This window comes from Malania oleifera, chromosome 9 (genome assembly GCF_029873635.1).
Source record: "Malania oleifera isolate guangnan ecotype guangnan chromosome 9, ASM2987363v1, whole genome shotgun sequence".
NCBI lineage: Eukaryota > Viridiplantae > Streptophyta > Magnoliopsida > Santalales > Ximeniaceae > Malania > Malania oleifera.
This window is the reverse complement of record NC_080425.1, coordinates 25199469-25218949: the sequence shown is the minus strand read 5'-3', so window position 1 is coordinate 25218949 and position 19481 is coordinate 25199469. Positions and strand designations below refer to the sequence as shown.

The following is a 19481-nucleotide window of genomic DNA, read 5'->3' as shown; positions in this document are numbered from 1 at the left end:
TGGAAGTTTGTCTCTGACCGTAGACCGAGCAGCTGTGGCTTCCGGCAATGAATTCCCAGAATCCCAGGTTTCTTCATTTGCAACTAATGACTGCTTCGACGACAGATCTGATCTTTTCCATGCACCATACTTGACTCCATGTCTGAACACAACTTTTCGATGTTACAACTTTCTGATTCTTCCCTGCCGTCACTGCTTGACTCCATGATTAGGAGATCGATAGATTTGTTCACTTTTGCCTCAAGATTCATGGAATTCCTTAGCTATCTTGCAAAGATCATTCATAAAGCTTTGTCACCCATCACCTTTTGCACCACCAGGCACGAACACCAAAAATGTCTTATTTTTCCACCCCAATCCCAACTCTAGAAACTAACCCCACCTTTGTGCACCTAATCGACATCCCGCACTGTATGTTTCCCAAGCATAAACTTTGAGAATGTCTTTCTAGAGGACTGAAAATCGACAAACCATCAACAAACCAAATGACAGCCTCTTTGGAGAACCTTACCTACATATTGTGAGAAATATTGTTCTCGAACACAAATAGATAAGGGGTCTCCTCCACCTTGTCCAACCTTAGATTGAAGGCGTTTCCTTTGATCTGAATATAACAATTTTGCATCTTCTACTTCTCTTGAAACCATAATTCCATGCTTTGTGAGAGAGAAAGGAGAGTTTCATGAGAGAAAGAGAGCGCGTCCCATTTTGCCTTGGAGTTTCTTCAAGAACCACATAATTCTATTTCGAGAAGCAAAAGTGAGAATTTCGGCTTAGGTATTGCAAACATTGGTAGAATCCAATGCCCCCAAAACTTAATGGTTCCTCTACAAGTTTTTGCATTGAGAAGTGAGTCATAACCTAAGATTATTCTACAGAATGTAGTCATTGAACAAGAGATAATTATACTTGTCCTTGTTGACCTTGAGGGATTGGAGAGTCTAGGTCAGTTCGAGGAAGACGATGACCTTGCTTTTTAAGGGTAAGAAGGGGTTGAGAAAAAATGCCTCGATCTACTGTTTGAATAGTGAGTATGACATAGAAAAAGTAACCCATGCCATACCTTTGGAGAAGCCTGATTAACTTGCAACAGAGTAGTACGTGTATGGGGTAACTGTCTCTTAAGGCACTTGGCAAACTAGTTGTTGATTGCGGGAGTAGGGGTGCCTACGCATTAGGGGGGTTGCAGTGACTAGAAGGGGTGCCTATGCACAAGGGGGTTGCAGTGACTAGACCACTAGTAAGTTGTAACTCATAAGACCATTTTTGGGCACTATTGCTTGCCTTTTGACAGAAGTTCAAGGAAGCTAGTGATTTGATGACTTCCACTCCTTTATATCTCAAAATTTGTATAAAAAGCAGAGCCACCTATCGTATGAAATGCCACATTGATCAATATTAGCCCTTAGTTTCGTAAGTTGTCTCCCCTTAGAATTGCTTTTCCATGTTGTATTTCAAACGTAATAGACAATTTGTATTTGGGCTTTAACCTTTGAAAGGACGCCCTGGGGGAAAAGGATTGGCCTATCAGCTTTTAAATTTTTGTAAAAAAATTTGACAACAAAAGTACCTGCTTTGCTCCTAGCCACCTAATTTGGATCTTCTTGTTTAGTCTTATTTGTGACTTGTTTGAGTAATTGGGTAAAATGGAAGACCTAAACTCAATGATAGGTCTCTCCCTCTATTTATAATATATGTGAGTGCAACAGGAATGACCATAATACCCTTACTAACTCACACTTATTGCTAACAACTCTTAACACATAATAATAATAATAATGCTAAAAGACTAAATAACCATTAACAATCCCCCTCAAGCTAGAGCATATATATCTTATGCTCTTAGCTTTTTAGAAATGAATTTCACATGAGCACCTCCCAAGGCTTTAGTGAACAAATCAGCAAGTGGAAACTTAGACTTCACACAAGTGGTCGTAATGAGCTTCTGTACAAGTTTCTCTCAAATAAAGTGGCAATCAAATTCAATGTGCTTTGTCCGCTCATGGAAGACAAGGTTGGAGGCAACCTGAATAGCAACTCGATTATCACACATCTACTCTATAGGTTGAGAATGTGGAAAACCTATTTCTTTTAACACGTTCTCCTGCCGAACAAGTTCACATGTAGTGTGTGCCATAGCCATATGCTCTGACTCAACACTCGACTTGGCATCTACAGTTTGTTTCTTACTTTTCCAAGACACCAAATTACCACCGACAAAGATATACAATATCCAGTTGTGGATCTTTGATCGGATGGTGATTTGACCCAATATGCATATGCATATCCCTTAATAAGAGTGTGACCTTGATCTTGTTATAAAAGACCTCTCCCTGGTGCACCTTTGAGATATCTCAAAATGTGAATTATTGCATCCCAGTGACTTGTTCTCGAGGAATTGAGAAATTGCTTACAACACTTGTTGCGAAGGATAAATTTGGTCGAGTGACTGTGAGATAATTCAACTTTACAACAAGTCTCCGGTACCGACCACAACTAGGCAACAAATCACCTATAGCTGGCATTAACTTACTATTGGGATCCATGGGTATATCAATAGGTTTGGATCCCAATAGCCCCGTTTCATCCAAAAGATCAAGAACATACTTCCTCTGTGACAAGATAGTTCCCATACGTGATCTCGATATTCCTATACCCAAGAAGTACTTCAATGGTCCCAAGTATTTGGTCTGAAACTTACTCTATAGAAAAAGCTTTAGGTCCTGAATGCCACGACCACGATCACTAGTGATCACAATGTCATCCACATATACTATAAGCAAAATACTGCCCGATGGAGTATAATGATAAAATACAAAGTGATACACTGCACACCGATGAAGGCCAAACTCAAGTACCATAGCACTAAAATGGCCAAACCATGCTCTTGGAGATTGTTTTAATCCATGCAATGACTTCTTGAGCTGACATACTAAGCCCGACTTCCCCTGAGTAAAAAACCTAGGGGGTTGCTCCATATGTACCTCCTCATGAAGATCACTATGTAGGAAAGCATTCTTCACATCTAACCGATGTCGAGGCCAATGACAAGTGGTGGCTAAAGAAATGAACAAACGTACTAAGGCAAGTTTGACAACTGGGGAGAATGTGTCTGAATAATGCGAACCGTACACTTGAGTGTACTCCTTAGCAACAAAGCGAGCCTTCAGACGAGAAATCATCTGGATTGACTTTCACATTGTACACCCAGCGACAACCAACCAGAGACTTATCAGGAGGAAGAGGTACCAAATCCCAAGTATCATTATCGTGTAGTGCACTCATCTCTCCAACCATTGCTGTCCTCCGCCTAGAATGAGATAAGGCTTTAGAAATAGATCTTGGAAGAGTAGCAAAAGATAAAGTGCTAAAAAAACAATAATAAGAGGGTGACAAGAAATCTTTACAAACAAAATTAGAGATCAGATGTTGGGTACAAGTGCGTTTACCTTTTCGAACAACTATTGGATGATCAACATCACGAGAAATAAGATCATCCGACAAGGGAACTAGAGGCGCAGTAGAAGAAGTTGGAGGAGGCACCTCCCCCTTGAGTCGCCGTGTGTATACCTGCAAATTGGGATGATTCAAGCAATGAGAAGGACTCAACTAGATGAAGATGTAAGAGGATTGGGCACAAATACTAGGTTTGGATCTAGAAGGAAAGGCAGAGGAAGGGACTCATCAAGGTCAACAGAACTCAAGGAATCATATTAGTATGATATAGACTCAAAAAAGGTGACATTAGCAGAGACAAAGAATCAATGTAAAGTAAGACTATAACATCGATATCCCTTTTGAGTATAGGAATAGCCCAGAAAAATACATTTGATAGCTTGAGGATCCAACGTATCCATTCTTGGAGATAACTGATGGACAAAGGACACACAACCAAATATATAAGGAGGAAAGGAGAACAAAGGAGCCTTAGGAAAGATTACTGAATTTTGAATTTTACCACCAAGGACAAAGTATGGCATTGTATTGATGAGGGAGTAAGTTGTGAGCAGAACATCACTCCAAAAGGCTTTGGGGACATTCATTTGATACAATAGGGTATGAGTGACTTCAAGAATTTGCAACTCCATTTTGTTATGGAGTGTGGGCACAAGAGGGCTGATGGATCATATCGGAGTTAGTCATATAAGTAGTGAATTGAGTATTGAAGTACTCCTTAGCATTCTCACTATGAAGTATCCTGACTGGCATGTCAAATTGAGTTTTTATTTGGGAATAGAACGCACAAAAGATATCAAACAACTTGGAATGATCTTCATTAAATATAACCAAGTCATCCTAGAGTAGTCATCGACAAATGCAACAAAGAACCGAAACCCCAACTTTGATGTCACATGACTAGGACCCCAAATATCAGAATGGACAAGCATGAAAGGACTAACCACCTGTTTGTCAACCTAGGGAGCAAAGGGAACACGATGATGCTTGCTTAATTGACAAGACTCACACTTAAGATTAGACACATAACTCAATGTAGGAACTAGCTGTTTCAACTTGTCCAAGGATGAATGACCAAGACGACAATGGGTTTGAAATGGTGTAGCTGCGACTATGCTGGCAATGGGTGGAGAAGGCAACTCAAAGTAGGAAAGTCCACGAGCCTCACGTTCAATGCCAATTGTCTTTCTCGTCTTTAGATTCTGAATAACCACAAAATCTGGAAGGAATGTGATAGAACAATTTAGTGACTTTGTAAGCTTACTAACTGATATAAGATTAAGAGGAGATTTGGGAATGTGTAAAGCAGAAGAAAGAGAGATAGGGGTAGGATTTACTTTTCCTATCCCCTTCCCAACAATAGTGGATCCATTAGCAAGGGTAACTCGAGCGAGATTTTTAGGATATTGGAGATCAGAAAAGAAGTTTGTTGCACCTGTTATATGATCAATGGCAGCATAATCGATAATCCAAGGACTAGTAGGAAGGATACCAGCTGACATGCAGACTTTAGGATTTACCTTTTTGGGCAAAAAAGGCAATGTGATAAGATGCTTGTTGAGACACTTGATATTGTAGAAACCTGGAATACTCCTCCTATGATCTAGTCAGCGAACGCGGTTCGCTCAAACAAGTGATTAACGAAGTAATCATACTTTTGGGATTTGCAAACGCCATCCCAACATTCACAAACTTAGACCAATGATCATAAGATTAATTGTTGGAACAATTGGGACAACCGTGAACAAGGTGACCCACCATGAACAAGCCATAGATAAATCAGTATAAGGCTGCCATAGCACCAAGAAACTCACATGCAGACCCAAGGAAGCAACACTTAGTACTGGAACAATTGGAGAGGTGAACCACCGAAACTACCATGAACAAATCACCAACAACCTCAGATGCAGCCCTAAGAAAGCAACACTGCCACAACCTCACACAAAAAAAACAGCTTATGAGCACTGCCACTGCCCCAAGGTCGTCAATGACCATTACTAACACCGAACAACAACTAATGAATTACCAAGAGTGCATTCTCACAAAAAAGAGTGGATCTTGGAGCAAAAAGCACATTCCCAAAAGCTTGATATTTTGGTATATGAAAGGAATTAGAATAGTAAATCAAAAAACACCTCAAATCCAACTATTTCAGGCCCAATAAACTCCCTAACAATTGATGAACAGCTTCATGAAGCATCAAACAACCATTCCTTGGGTGCCGCACTGCCATAGACGAGGTGGACAATTCACCGATAGATAGCACTGACAGCCTCACAACTGAACATATGAATGCTGCCACAGCTCCAAAAAACTCACAAAGAAGCCTTCACAAGCCTTGAACACGTTAATGGAATGCTGCGAGTACACAGCCAGAAAGGGTTGAATTTTTGAGCAAAAAACTGATCTAACAGCTTGATAATATAGTCTAGAGAAGGAATCAAAGCATGGAAGAGGGAAAAAAAGAGAAAAAGGTGGCCGAAAATTCACTCATGCGCCGGCACATGGGGTTGGCCCTTTCGACATTTGGCCGGCGCATGGGGGTGCATGGGAGTTTCTCCAGCAATGGGGTTTTGTGGGGTGAGTTGTTGGGGGGTCTGTTTATGGGTGTATGGTTGATTTTGTGAAATAATATGGTATGGAGGTGAATCTAGGAAGGACAGCTGCAGGAATGGTGTTTTCTGGTGATGGCTGAGGAGAGTAGGGTTTAGTTTGGATCACGCTCTGATACCATGTTGAGTAATTGGGTAAAAAGGAAGACCTAAACTCAATGATAGCTCTCTCCCTCTATTTATAATATATGTAAGTACAATAGGAATGATCGTAATAGCCTTACTAACTCACATTTATTACTAGAAAAACTAACATATAATAATAATAATAATGCTAAAAGACTAAATAACCATTAATAACTGGTTTTTCCCCCAAGAGCAGCAATATCTCCTGTAGCTTCTACTTTTGAAGGTTCCTATGAAATGACAGGTTTCAGATTATTGTGTTCTCCCTGTTAGAAACAATATTTGCAATCAACCCACCTTTACTACTTGTGATATTATACAATGATGGGGATGTTTCTTTGAGGGCAGTATCACCAAAGTAAACATCGAGCCCAAATCAAACTGAACTACAAATTTAGAAAGATCTGTTTGCCAAGCAATTATATCCTTCCAAAGACCACAAACACGAGTAACCTTGACCTCCTGATGGAGGACAACATCAAGGACCTGCAGCTCAGGGGAGAAATGAGAGGAAATTGAAGAGAGGAAGGAAGGAGAAGAGAGGAGAGCATCTATAAAATTAAACTAATACCCCTAAAAGTACATGGAATTACAAACACACCTCTAAAATAAACAAATATTGCAAACGAGCCACCAAATACACATAATATCGTACTAATTAAACTAGTAAACTAATTAATTCAAAGTATCACCAAAGTAAACATCTTGCTTTAATAGACACAGGATGTACGTGGTCTTGTACGAAGATTCGTTTTCCAAAAGTGACTTGGGAACAGGCTAATCTTCAGGTAATAGTGGGAAATAGTGCAATTCTTCAGATAGGAGAAATTGCCCAAAATGTGAAGATAAGGATGAATGGCAAAGATTATAAGGAGCAAATTCTTTGCTTAATTTCAGAATTACCAGATGATTTTCTATTGGGAAGTAAATTCCTTAGGAAATATCAACCATTTACGATATTTTTAGAAGGAATAATCCTAGATAACCATTTCATTCCAAAGTCTTAAGGTACTATTATAAAGAATTATATGATAGTCAAGGAAGGAAGATCTGATTATTAGGAGAAACTTGATAATTGGAAGGAACTGGTATCAGGAAGTATCCTAAAGGTAAATCAGTCAGAAGAAAGTAATCTTGAAGAAATCAAGAAAATGCTTTGAGAAAACTGGTCGGAGAATCCGCAGGCATTATGACAGAAAGCCATACCAGAAGCTGATATTTTGCTAAAAAATTTTGATACAATTATCAGAAGTAAAGGGATTAGTTATCCAAATGAAATGATAAGGGAATTTGAGAAACAAATTCCAGAATTATTAAATTTGGGACTCATTTGGCACAGTAAAAGTGAGCACAGGAGTGTTGCTTTTATGGTAACAAATCATGCCGAACAAGTACGTGGAAAAGCTAGGATTGTAATTGATTATAGAGATTTGAATAAGGAAACAAGAGATGATGGGTATAATTTACCTAATTAGGAGTCTCTTAGAAATAGAATAAGAAGGGAGAAACCCTCAGTTTATTCTAAATTCGATCTCAAATCAGGATATTGGTAGATAAAGGTCAGAGAAAGAGCAGTAGCTCTTACAACCTTCACTACGCCGATTGGGCTTTTTGAGTGACTAGTTATGCCATCTGGATTGAAGAATGCCCCATGAATTTTATAGTGAAGGATGGATAAGGCTTTTTAAGGAATGATTGGATTTGTTGTGGTATACATTGATGATGTTCTGGTATTTAGTAAAAATACTAAGGACCACTTAGAACATTTGAGACAGGTGGCACAAGTGTTCAGAAAAGAAGGAATGGTTCTTTTAGAAAGAAAAACCATATGGATGCAACCTCAGATTGAATTTTTAGGTTTAAAAATTCGAGGAAGCGAAGAGGAACTTCAGCCACATATAGCAGAAAGACTATGTGAATTTCCTAATGAATTCAAAGACCGAAGGCAGTGTCCATGCTTTATAGGAGTATTGAATTACATTAGAAAATTTATTAAAAATTTGGTAGAAAATGCAGAACCAATTTAGAGAAAGGTTTCAGTAAAGAATCCTTGGAATTGGACTTCAGAGCATACTGAAGTAGTAAAAGCCTAAAAGAAAGAAGCTCAGAATTTGCCAAAGTTAGAATATCCAGACGGTACAGAATTAGATATAATTCTGGAAACCGATGCTTTAGATATAGCATGGGGATGTGTTTTAAAAATCAGAAAGATTGATAAAATAGAACACCTTAGTAGATATTGAAGTGGATGTTTTAATGGAGCAGAACTTAATTACCCAGTTCATGAAAAGGAGTTGTTGGCAGTCCTTAAAGGAATTAGGGCTAATGAACTTTTCTTGGGTAAACCATTCATCGTTAGAACAGATAGTTCCTATGTAAAGTACTTCATGAGAATTAAGTTAAAACGATGCATTCAAGCAAAATTGGTTAGATGGAGAAATGAATTACAATATTACTCCTTTAATGTGGAACATATTAAGGGAAGAGATAATATTATTGCTGATACTCTAACCAGATATTTGAATTCTTGCAGATCTAATGGCAAGCAGTAGCAGTAGCACTAGCAGCCATTACAAATGTCCAATTTGTTAGGAAAGGCATTAGGTGGCAGATTGCCCAGTTGCCAGATTTGTTAACAAACAAAGACAGATAACTTTCAACTCCAGAAAGGGAAAAGGAAGTAGCAAAGAAAGAAGAAGCTTTTCTCAAAAGAGAGAACATTCAATTCCAGTTTTGGAACAAAGCCAGATGAAGAAGGGAAGCTCTTCTAGGAAAGATGAAAAGCTGAGTAACAAGAGTCATATTCAGTGTTTCATTTGCAGCCAGTATGGACATTACAACACCTAGTGTGTCCAGAATCCTAGAACTAGGAGGGTAAGAGGAGAAGGCATACAGAAAACTCAGTTGCTATCAACAAGAATGTTTTAGGATCTAGTAAGGATAGAGAAACAGTCGAAGTTGATTTGGTTATCGAAGACTTTCTGGGAAGGACTCCAGAAATCTCAAAGGAAAAGAGAAACTTGCTAGAAAGGATAGTTAATAATCTAGCGATTCCAGCAAATATATCTTTTTCAGTTTGCCTAAAAGAAGTGGTTGAAATATTGGAAGAATTTGAAGCCATTATTTAGAAAACTTCAAAACTGTAAATAGGGGAAGTACAACAGAACTCATTCATCAATAGATCAAGCTTAAAGTTGAAATGGATATCTAGCTTAAGAAATACAACTTCACTACCGGAGCAATAGTGAGTATTTCGGAGTATCCAGAATTAAAACAGTTTTGGATGAGGAGTGGTTTGTGTATTTCGAAATTACACATTTTCGGAAATGTAAATTCTGAATTGTTAATTGCAGTACAAAAGGCCTTAAGATCAAGAGAACTCCAATTTTTTGGATTTTGCAAAACAGGACAAGCTTTTGAGGTAAGACATGTGTTAAATTTCGCTAATTCAGGATGGTTATGGTGGATTGGATACATTGAACCAATTGAGCTGAAATCAGGAAGAGTTTTGTTTTGGAATCTTTTTCTAGAAGATTGGAAAAACAGAGCAGTTTCAGAATTTCATGAAGAAGAACCAGATTGGGAGGATTTCTAGAAACATAGGAAGTTCTATGAATTGGTTCAAAATTTGTAGGTAATTTATCTTCTAGAAGCAAGGATGGCTTTGGATTGTATATTCTTCGCAGATCATGAAACTTTGATTGCTATTGAAGGAAAGTACCTCCAAAAATTTGAAGAAGCAAATTTAGCAGAATTTGCAATTGGAGCAAAAAATATAATAAGTCAAATTAAAAAATGGGAGCATCATCTTCCTTCAACCCAGGCCATGAAGAGTGATTTACAGATTGTACTTGCAGAATTAGCAAGAAAAGAGCACTATGAAGAAATCATTGGAGCTTTGAAAGATCTCTGAAGAAGGATGAGATCTTTGCCAGATGTACGGTTCAGATGATAGTCCAGGTGTCATCATATCCCAGGCCAGATTGAGTGGACTACTCAGAAGGGTCATATCAGACATTTGTCTAGAACCATGTCATTTCCCACGCCTAGCCGAAAGGACAATTCGTCGGGTCATATCAATTGCTTTTGTATTTGTATTCTTATGCCTTAGTCAAAAATTGCTTTTTAAAAAGTTGTCGGTATTTTGTTGTTTTGTCAAAAGAGTCAGTAGGATTTGATGTGCTGTCCTTTTGCTTTTATTTAAAGTAGCTTTTACTTTTTCTTTATGTCGACATTGGTTTGACATCTACTTTTGAGAAAGCAAGATTGTGCTTATCCATTAGTAGTTGCTGGCCTATATAAGGGAGCTCCAACCCTTGTGTTCGGGGAGGGAACATTAAGATACATTAATAGAAGTCTATTCAGTTCTAAACCTCTCTCTCTTTGAGTCTTTCTTTCTATTCCAAACATTATTGTGTGAAGGTTGAAGCTCTAAGGAAGTCCACAGAAGCTCGTAGGAAGGAGCGTTTGTAGAGGTTCCATTTAGACACCAAGCATAATAGTGGGATACGAAAGATTACCTGATACAACTTCGTGCAGGGTTGAAAGAGAAGGACCAAGATAAGGTAATAAACTTTTATTAATTAATTTTCCTTTCCCCTTTGTTATTCTTGTCTCAGTTTTGAGTCCAATAGGGATTCGTGAGAAATTGTGCTCCTGAATGTAAGTTAGCCCTTGCTCCCCTAGTAAGGACCTACCAAAATTATCGATACTTCCGTCCATAACTGCAATAAGGATAGGAAGATCTTGCCATTTTCTTACTAATGGATCTATCCCAACCTGGATAATTCCATAGTGGACATATCTTGCCATTTTATCCATTGCTCTCTGAACTTCTTGTGTGGTGAGTAATGGAACTATAAATGTTCCTGCATCTGTATTGGACACTTTTGCCGTTACCTCCTTCTCGATTACCTTTGCTGTGTCTTTGTAAGGTATCCATGAGGTTTGATATGCTTCAGCCCAACTGGCTCGAGGCATCCTCCAATCGTGACAATCCCTAGTTTTTGAAGGAATTTCAGTTACGTATTGGTCTTTAGACATTATGTGCTCTCATGGTTTGTAATATTAGTGCGAAGTTTGAGAACTTTGATTCAAGGAATATAACCTTTTAACCCTTTGTTATAGCCAATAAAAATGCATTTATAATAATCTTAAGTCAATTCTATATGCTTAATCCATTGGCATAGATATAGTGGGGGTTGATTACACTAGAGGAATCAACTCGACCTTTTAACCCTTTGTTATACCCAATAAAAGTGCATTTATAATAATCTTAAGTCAATTCTATATGCTTAATCCATTGGCATACATATAGTGGCGATTGATTACACTAGAAGAATCAACTTGCTTCGTGTTAAAGCATCTTGATTTTTTGAAAGTAGTGGCAGTAGATCATGACAAATTGGCATGCATTCTGTGATACCATAACTTGGACTCATGGAAGGCATCTTGGTGTAGCAAAAGGTCTCTGCTTGTGATCTTATAGGCCGATCGACCCTCTATGTTATTTTCCCATTTTAAACTTGCCAATGATAGTGACATGCTAATTCTACCTTTTGAAGCAAACTCATATTTCCTTTAGTATCTTTAGTTGGTGTCATTACAAAGAGAGAAAAATTCATTAGGTGTCATTAGATATCCTTTTGGCAGAGTCACATTCAATATCATGCAAAGCATTAATGTTTTGTATTGAGCTCCTTTGTACGCATTGTTGTGAATTTAACATTGCTTGCCATATACTGTAGAAAAAAATCAATTCCTAGTCTCATTTATGACAACCCACTCCCATTGTGTAGGTACTGTCTGCTTTGGGGCAAACCCTCTCACTGTTTGTCCTTCCTCAAAAAGCACCTACATAGGAGAGAGATCCAATCCCTTGATAAAGGGAGGTCCCTTCACCTCCCCGAGCGATGTGAGACTCCTCCCCACCCCAAGATCCTTAGTATTGGGCTGTCTTCTGCCTCTACAAGGCACAAGATAGTGGTACCACGCACCATACTGGGACATGCTGTCCCTAACATGTGTTATCACCACATTTTTGGTTAGGATCCAGCTCTTATACCGTATGTGATAGCCCACTCCCACTGTGTAGGTATTGTTTGCTTTGGGGCGAACCGCCTCACAGTTTTATCTGTCCTTAGAAGGCCCTACACAGGATAGAGATCCTATCCCCAAGTAAGCCAAAGCCCTTCACCTCTCTGAGCAATGTGGGACTCCTAAACCCAAGAACCTTAGTTCTGGGCTGCCTCCTGCTCCCACAAGGCGGATAGTGGGTAGCTCTGATGTTTGATATTTGGATTGCTTGTGAAAGGATGGAATTTTGGCAAATGTCTAGGGTTTGTAGCAACGATGACAGAAAGTACACAAGTTAATGAAACCCAAACTTCCTTACCCATAGTTGATGAATTTTCATATATTTTCCAGATGATTTACCAAGACTGGCTCCAAAGTGAGAGATTGAATTTACCATTGATTTGATGCCAGGGACGGCATGTCCTGGTAGGGTGGGTGGTACCCACTATCCTATGCCTTGTGGAGGTAGGAGGCAGCTTAGAACTGAGGTTCTTGGGATGGGGAGTCGTCCCACATTGCTTGCAGGAGTTAAACCAGTCCCCATATTGGGCATGTACATGTGGTTTGAATAATTGTAGTTAAAATTCATGATGTTTTGTATGACTTAGGGGTAGAGACTGATGATAAGTTTTTTTACTTATGTTCCCTCTTGCTTGAATTTGCACCTTTTGGTCTCCATAACTCTTCTTTTATTCTTACTAGCTTTTTTTTCAATTAGCACTTCATTTATAAGTTTTCATTGTTAAGCTGTGTGTGTTTGTCACAATCTGATCAACAGTAAGTCATGATTTTAAATATTCTTTTTAAATACGTGAGTGGACACACTGTGTTTTCATGAATAGGGATAAGGAAGATGGAAGTATTTGATTTCTTTTTACGCAGTTCTCATTGCATGATTGTTGAATGATATTCTACTAAAAGAAAATGGTGGTTTATGAAGCTTAACTTCTATTCTTCCCATGAACCATATTATTGTTTCCGTACTCTATATATATAAATATGGAAGTTGGAGGAAGCGAGTTCCAAAATTTTTTTCCCAACTTCAAATTTTTTTTCTAATTCCATTTAGTTCCTAAAATTCATATAATTGTTTTATTTTTATTCTTAAAAGTTTGTTATTTATTCCATCTAAGTCCCACTTTCACATAAAATCGTCTGCTTTTATCTTGGAATTTTTTTATTGTCCATCTTACTCCTGCATGCATATACTGCTGTTCCTACTTTTATCCTTTAAAATTTGTTATCATTTAATGTAAAAAATTCATGTGTATATAGAACAATATTTACAAAAGCAATCATCAAACGACTTATGTTTGCTTATACACAACACTCATTTATTTTTAGCCTTTCAACTTTTCTTGTTACTACATTTATTTTTCTTCGTTTTGCCACTACAACTTTACATAAATATTTCTTACTCAAACGGATAAGACAAAATACACTCTTAAGACAAAAAATTATAAGCTGAATATCATCTTAGTTCAACTTATTTTTTGAGGCTTAAAAAAACACAGGGTCAGATAGTTGAGAAGATTAACCCACTATTAGAGATGATAATTGGCAGACAATTTTTTGATGATGTATGTGAGCTAGCTTCCTTGGATTCATCCACTGTAAGGTGGAGGGTTTCCTCTGTCAAACAGTAGTATTCAATTTTTAAATATAAATTATTTTCTGGGGTATTATTTGCATATTTTGGAAAACAAAATAAACTATAACAATCCCAAACAAAATAACTATGACAGTCCAAAATCAAAATAAAATATTAATTATTCATTTCTTTTGGCAACAAAAGTTTTTGAGACCCAAGCTGTATCTCAGAGATAGGTTGTATAGGTGTTGAGGTAAGCATCTGTTTTCAAACACAATATGATACCATTTGTCATTTTGGGGTTGCTAGAATAGGAGAATCTTTTCTTTTTTGCTTTTCCTGTAGGGATTGGTGTTCCAAAATATTCTATGTTACTATGATTTTAATTTTTTTTGAGGGTCTGTTCAGTAGAAAATAAATATCCTCATAGATGTGTGTATAGATGGAATATACAAATAAGTAAATATCCATATATGTGTGTATATGTACTTACAAAAATATAAATATTTGGAGATCCAAAAAATCATATATGAAAGATGGATATGGGAATACAGGACACAGGCTTGGGGACACACAAATGAGTAAATTATTGAAAAATTATGATGCAATATGCCAGGGATATACCTTACAATTAGGATAAGTGTATGCATTTCAACTTTAAAGAATATTGTGTTTTTGTTTCATGCCCCTTCATGTTTTCTTTTGTTGATTAGCAACTTCATGTTTTCTTTTGTTGATTAGCAACTTCATGTTTTCTTTTGTTGATTAGCAAATAATATTTCTTTTCGATACAAAAGGATGACATGCTGATATGTGTAGTTTGCTATAGGTGCATGATAAAAATACTTGAAACATTTTCAAAGTCTAATATTCATATGCTACTGTGCAAGTATGGGCACACTTGGATATGGTGTTGAAGTACTTGACATGTATGTAAGGAGCATCCAAGAATTATGAGAGATTTCTTATGGTTAGGTGTTGGGGATGAGAAGAGAGATCATCTAGTTTGTTGGGAGAAGGTGAAAAGACCTAAGTGTGATGAGGGTTTGGGCCTTGGGAACTTAAGTGTCTAAAAACATCTCCTTAGTGGGTAAATGGCTTTGGAAGTTTTCCCTTGAGGTTGACTTTTATGGTACATGGTTATTAAAAGTAAGTATGGGTTGCATAGGATTTTTTTTTTGGGGGGGGGTGGGGGGGGGGGGGGGGGGGCGCGGATACCAGGGGTAGTGGTATTATTTCTTGTGTTAGCCCTTGGAAATTCATTTCTTAGGTAGTTCAGTTCTTTTTTCCTCTTACTCGCTATTGTGCAGGAGTTGGGAATCATATTTGCTTTTGGGAAGATGTTAGGGTGGTTGAGGTATCTTCAAAGTCTTTGTTCCCTTGTCTCTAGATTGCCCCACTTGTATAATACATTGATTAACACTTCCTATTCTTTTTTTTTTTTTGGTTGGGGGGGGGGGGGTTCTCTTTATTGGGATTTTCATTTCTGTAGAAATTTTAACGAGAGAGAGGCTGAGGATATGACTTTGTTGTTGCATGTGCTGGTTTCTTTTGTCCCTCGAATGGGGCATGATTCGAGGATTTGGCTTGGGGATTCTACTGGTTCATTTTCCACAAAATCTTTTCTTGCCCAATTGTTGAAAAGGACAAATCCTTTTTTTTTTTTTTTTTCCTTTGAACCATTTTATTTGGAAGGCGATGGCTCCTTGTAAGATCAGGGTTTTTATGTGGACCCTGACCCTTAATAGGTTTAATACTTAATGATTTGCTGCAATTGAGGAGACCTTGTGAAGCCATAAGTCCAAATATTTGTGTCACGTGTTCAGAAGTCTGTAAGACAAGTGGTCACTTGTGTCTGTATTGTAGGCTGGCTAGCAAGCTTTGGGCTTTCCTTTCTTTGGTCTTTGAGGAAGCGCTGATGATTCTTTAGATTGTTGATGTTTACCTAATGGTATGGTGCAAAGTGTTTAAGAGGAATAAGTCGGGGAAAATTTTAAGTAGATGTGCAGTTTTTGGCATTTTTGAACTTTGTGGATTGAAAGGAATGCAAGGATTTTCAATGGCAATATAAACTCTATGCATATATATATATATATATATATATATATTTTTTTTTTGGGATAGAATTATTTTCTAGGTGTCTTTTTGGGCTCGTTCTTTGGGTTTATTTCAAGGAATGCTGTTATTGGAAAAAGGGGATTGGAAAGGGGCTTTGTTGTAATTGATTTTTGCCCTTGGGCGAAACCAGGTTAAATAATACATATATATATATATATATATATATATATATATATAAGAAGTGTCTGAGGAGTATTGGTATATAAACGAATATGACGTGGATGTGTCTAGTTGTCTACCCTTCAGAAGTACCTGCCCTTCATGGAAAATCATCCATATAATTAATTTGATATTTATAATTGCAAAAAAAACTAGTCTAAGTAATAATTTCTGCAAAAAATGTTGCCACGTAGTGTGTGCAGTGTCCACAGATTCCTGCTTCTCTAATGGCTCGTTTGGTTCAGTGGAATAGTTATTCATTGGCATAAGATGGAATATAGTTTAAATTTTAGGAATCAAGGGAATAGTTATTCCTTATATATTCCTAATTATTTCATTCAACATGTAATAAAAAAGGAATAGACATCCCCATGATGAAATTTGGGAATAGTTATTCTTTGTCTTTTCCTTATTAGGTATTCATAAAATATTTTAAATTGTTCTTTGCTTTATATTAACAACATAATTTTTTGTATAACTAATTGTAACTAACCTACTAAAGTTAATCTATTACTAGGAATAAACATTCTGCAAACCAAACGTAACCTAAATTTTTTGCCTTAGTTCGTTGCTTTCTACTTATCTGAAAAGGAATACACCGTGTTTCAATTCAATATTTTAATCAACCGAATGCCAGTTTGTTTGCTATTAATCTAATAACGAGGTTGTATTTATATGGCTTTGGGTATTCTTTTGGAATTGGGGACCATTCTTTTCTCTTGAAGGGCCCATTCAATACATCTGTATGGCTTTATCCTATGAAAGAGGATGTGAAGGAACAGTGTATGTAAACATGAATTATATATTTATAATGTTGTTTGCGTTAGCATTGCTATGACCATGGTTTTGAAAACCAGCCTGGTAAAGCTACTAGGGTTGGTCGGACTAGTTAGTCAGACTGGTGGGTCAACACGGTGATCGAACCGGCAATGTCAGCATTCTGTTATATATATACGTATAATTGTAATTATATATATTATATATTATAAATATATAAGTAAAACTAATTATATATACTTTATTTTAATCGTGAAAATATAAAAGTATAAAATTAATCTAGAAATTTTGCAATTATGACAATTATGAATAATAAATTAAAAATATAAATTTATTTATGTTGCATTCAAAATTTTTAATTTTTAATTTTTTTAAAAAGAAGCTCATTTTGTTCCTTAAAAAGATAACTCTCACAGCTCAAATCATTGCCTTAAAAAAAGGATTTGTTCCCTTTAAAAGTCAACTTAATAATAACGAAGTTTAAAAAATATTACATTACATTAAATATTGATTGTGGGAGTAGGTGAAGTCTTCCCAAGAACTCTTCTCCATTCTTCCAAGCACAGAAAGCTCCCCCTATTTCCCTCCTTATTTTCTCTCTATCTCTCTCTCCCCTCCCCTTCTCTTCTTTGTTCTAATTTCTAAGACCCTACCATGCGAAAATAGGCAGATCTGAAAATGCTATGGGAGGAGGGAACTGCTGCAGGTCCTAGAATTTATAGGGAGGATGAGGAGCAGTGGCCTTAAATGCTGCACATTACATTTCGATTTTTTTAAGAGGCCAGGCTGACTCGGCATTGAACCCAGTTTGGGCTGGTTTATGCTGGTGTACTGGCTCAGCCAGGTTTCAGCCCGAGTCGAAACATTTCCGGCTCACATGCCTCAACCGGACCGGATAGGTGTCTGGGTCTGGTCGATTTTCAAAACCTTGGCTATGACTGCATATTAATATGGAAGTGGTACTCTTTTATTCTTTCTAAATCCTGGAGGCACTTTGATCGACAGTGGCCTTTCTAGCCTGTCATTGATTTTGTAAACATGTTTACGAGGAGTTTGAGTACAACTTAGTGAAGTCAGTGTGGTTAAAGTATTAAACAACCTGTTTACCTGGTGTTTGCTCATAAAATTTTTAGTTCATCTTAATAACTACCTTTTAGTAAGTGGTTTTGGAGTTTTTGGTCGAAATATAGCCACCTTTGATGGAGCATAATTGTTGCCAAATGTGGTTTGATCCAGAAAATTTTGGCTTCCAAAACAGGGAAGGAAGCACATGATCTGTGGGCTGTTGAAGTGGATCAGGCGAGGAAAGGATATTTTTTTTCTGGCATGGCCAATTTATGGCAACTGGTGGGAGTGTGGGACGGGGAAAATATTTACCTCAGGCAATATAAGTGCTGTTGTGTTTCTTCATCTGATATTTGATCCACAGATCTTTCTCATAATAACAAGGGATAGTGATGCCTGAGCTAACTTGTGCACTTCTTTAAAGGTGTATGCGTAAGCTAACTTGTGGACTTCTTTAAATGTGTTAGGTGATCTGGGATGTGCCATTGTGTGTCATGCTCAAATTTAGGAAAATGTGATCACCTGAAATGTTTTCTGATTTATTTTATGATATGGTTTCGGACGGGGCCGTTCCAGGAGAGGGCCTCTGATGTTAAATCATATTACTAGGCTACTGTCAAATATAATGAAGGAGATGGTTAATTTTATGTGGGAGGCAATATGGAAGACTCATGCACATTCAAAGGTGACTTCCTTTTTATATGTGTGTGTGTGTGAGGCCAGGAAAGCAATATTAAAAATGGGTTTTCTATTGATAATCTTTAGAAAAAGGTAAATATTATGATGAATAGGTGTTATTATTATTATTTTTTTAAAGAAAATGCAGCTGAACTAGTGAAGCATCTTTTATTGCATTGTTCTTGGGCCAGAAATTTGTTGTGTTCGCAAGTCTGGTACAGATGGGTTCTGGGCGTGGGGTTGATCCATCTTGCAGTTTTATGGTTGGTGTGAAAGGAAGCTATGTGGGAGCTTTTGAGGGAGAGTTATCTCCCTTGGATCTTAAAAATAGAAGGTTAATACTTCTATGATTTTGGGGTGGCATCAGATGTACATGCAGTCTGTAATAGATTTCATGAATTTTTTGTCTTACAATTTCTTTTATACTGGGTTGGCACCCTCATGGTGCCTTTTGTTACATTTGCTTTTTAGTTTTTACTGTGGAAAAATAAATAAAAAAATAAAAAATGTCCTAGGATTTGCATGGTTGAGAATGTGTGTTGCTCTTGGATAGCAAGGAGGGTTTGTTGTTTATCAAACATAAAATGACTGATGGGTGTGTCTAAGGTTGATTCTATGGTATGCATGTGTATGTATGGACTTGTTTGGGTTAACTTTGCTAGCATCCTGTATGTTAGCATGATAATATCCTGAGTAATTAGGGCTTAGGCGATGTGCTATACATCATCATTGCAATGTTCTTTTTGGGAATCTTGGTTGGAATGGTGTGTTTCCTTGTTCTCCTTTATTTCTATTTTCTTCTCTACCTTGAATAATAATTTTTC

The 19481-nt window shown here is 37.2% G+C and overlaps 1 protein-coding gene across 4 annotated transcripts in view; it reads left to right on the top strand.

Moving 5' to 3' along the window:
* Positions 1-19481, top strand: part of LOC131164640 (zinc finger CCCH domain-containing protein 5) — a 68274-nt gene that overhangs the window by 11870 nt on the left and 36923 nt on the right. The gene's annotated exons all lie outside the window — the stretch shown is intronic.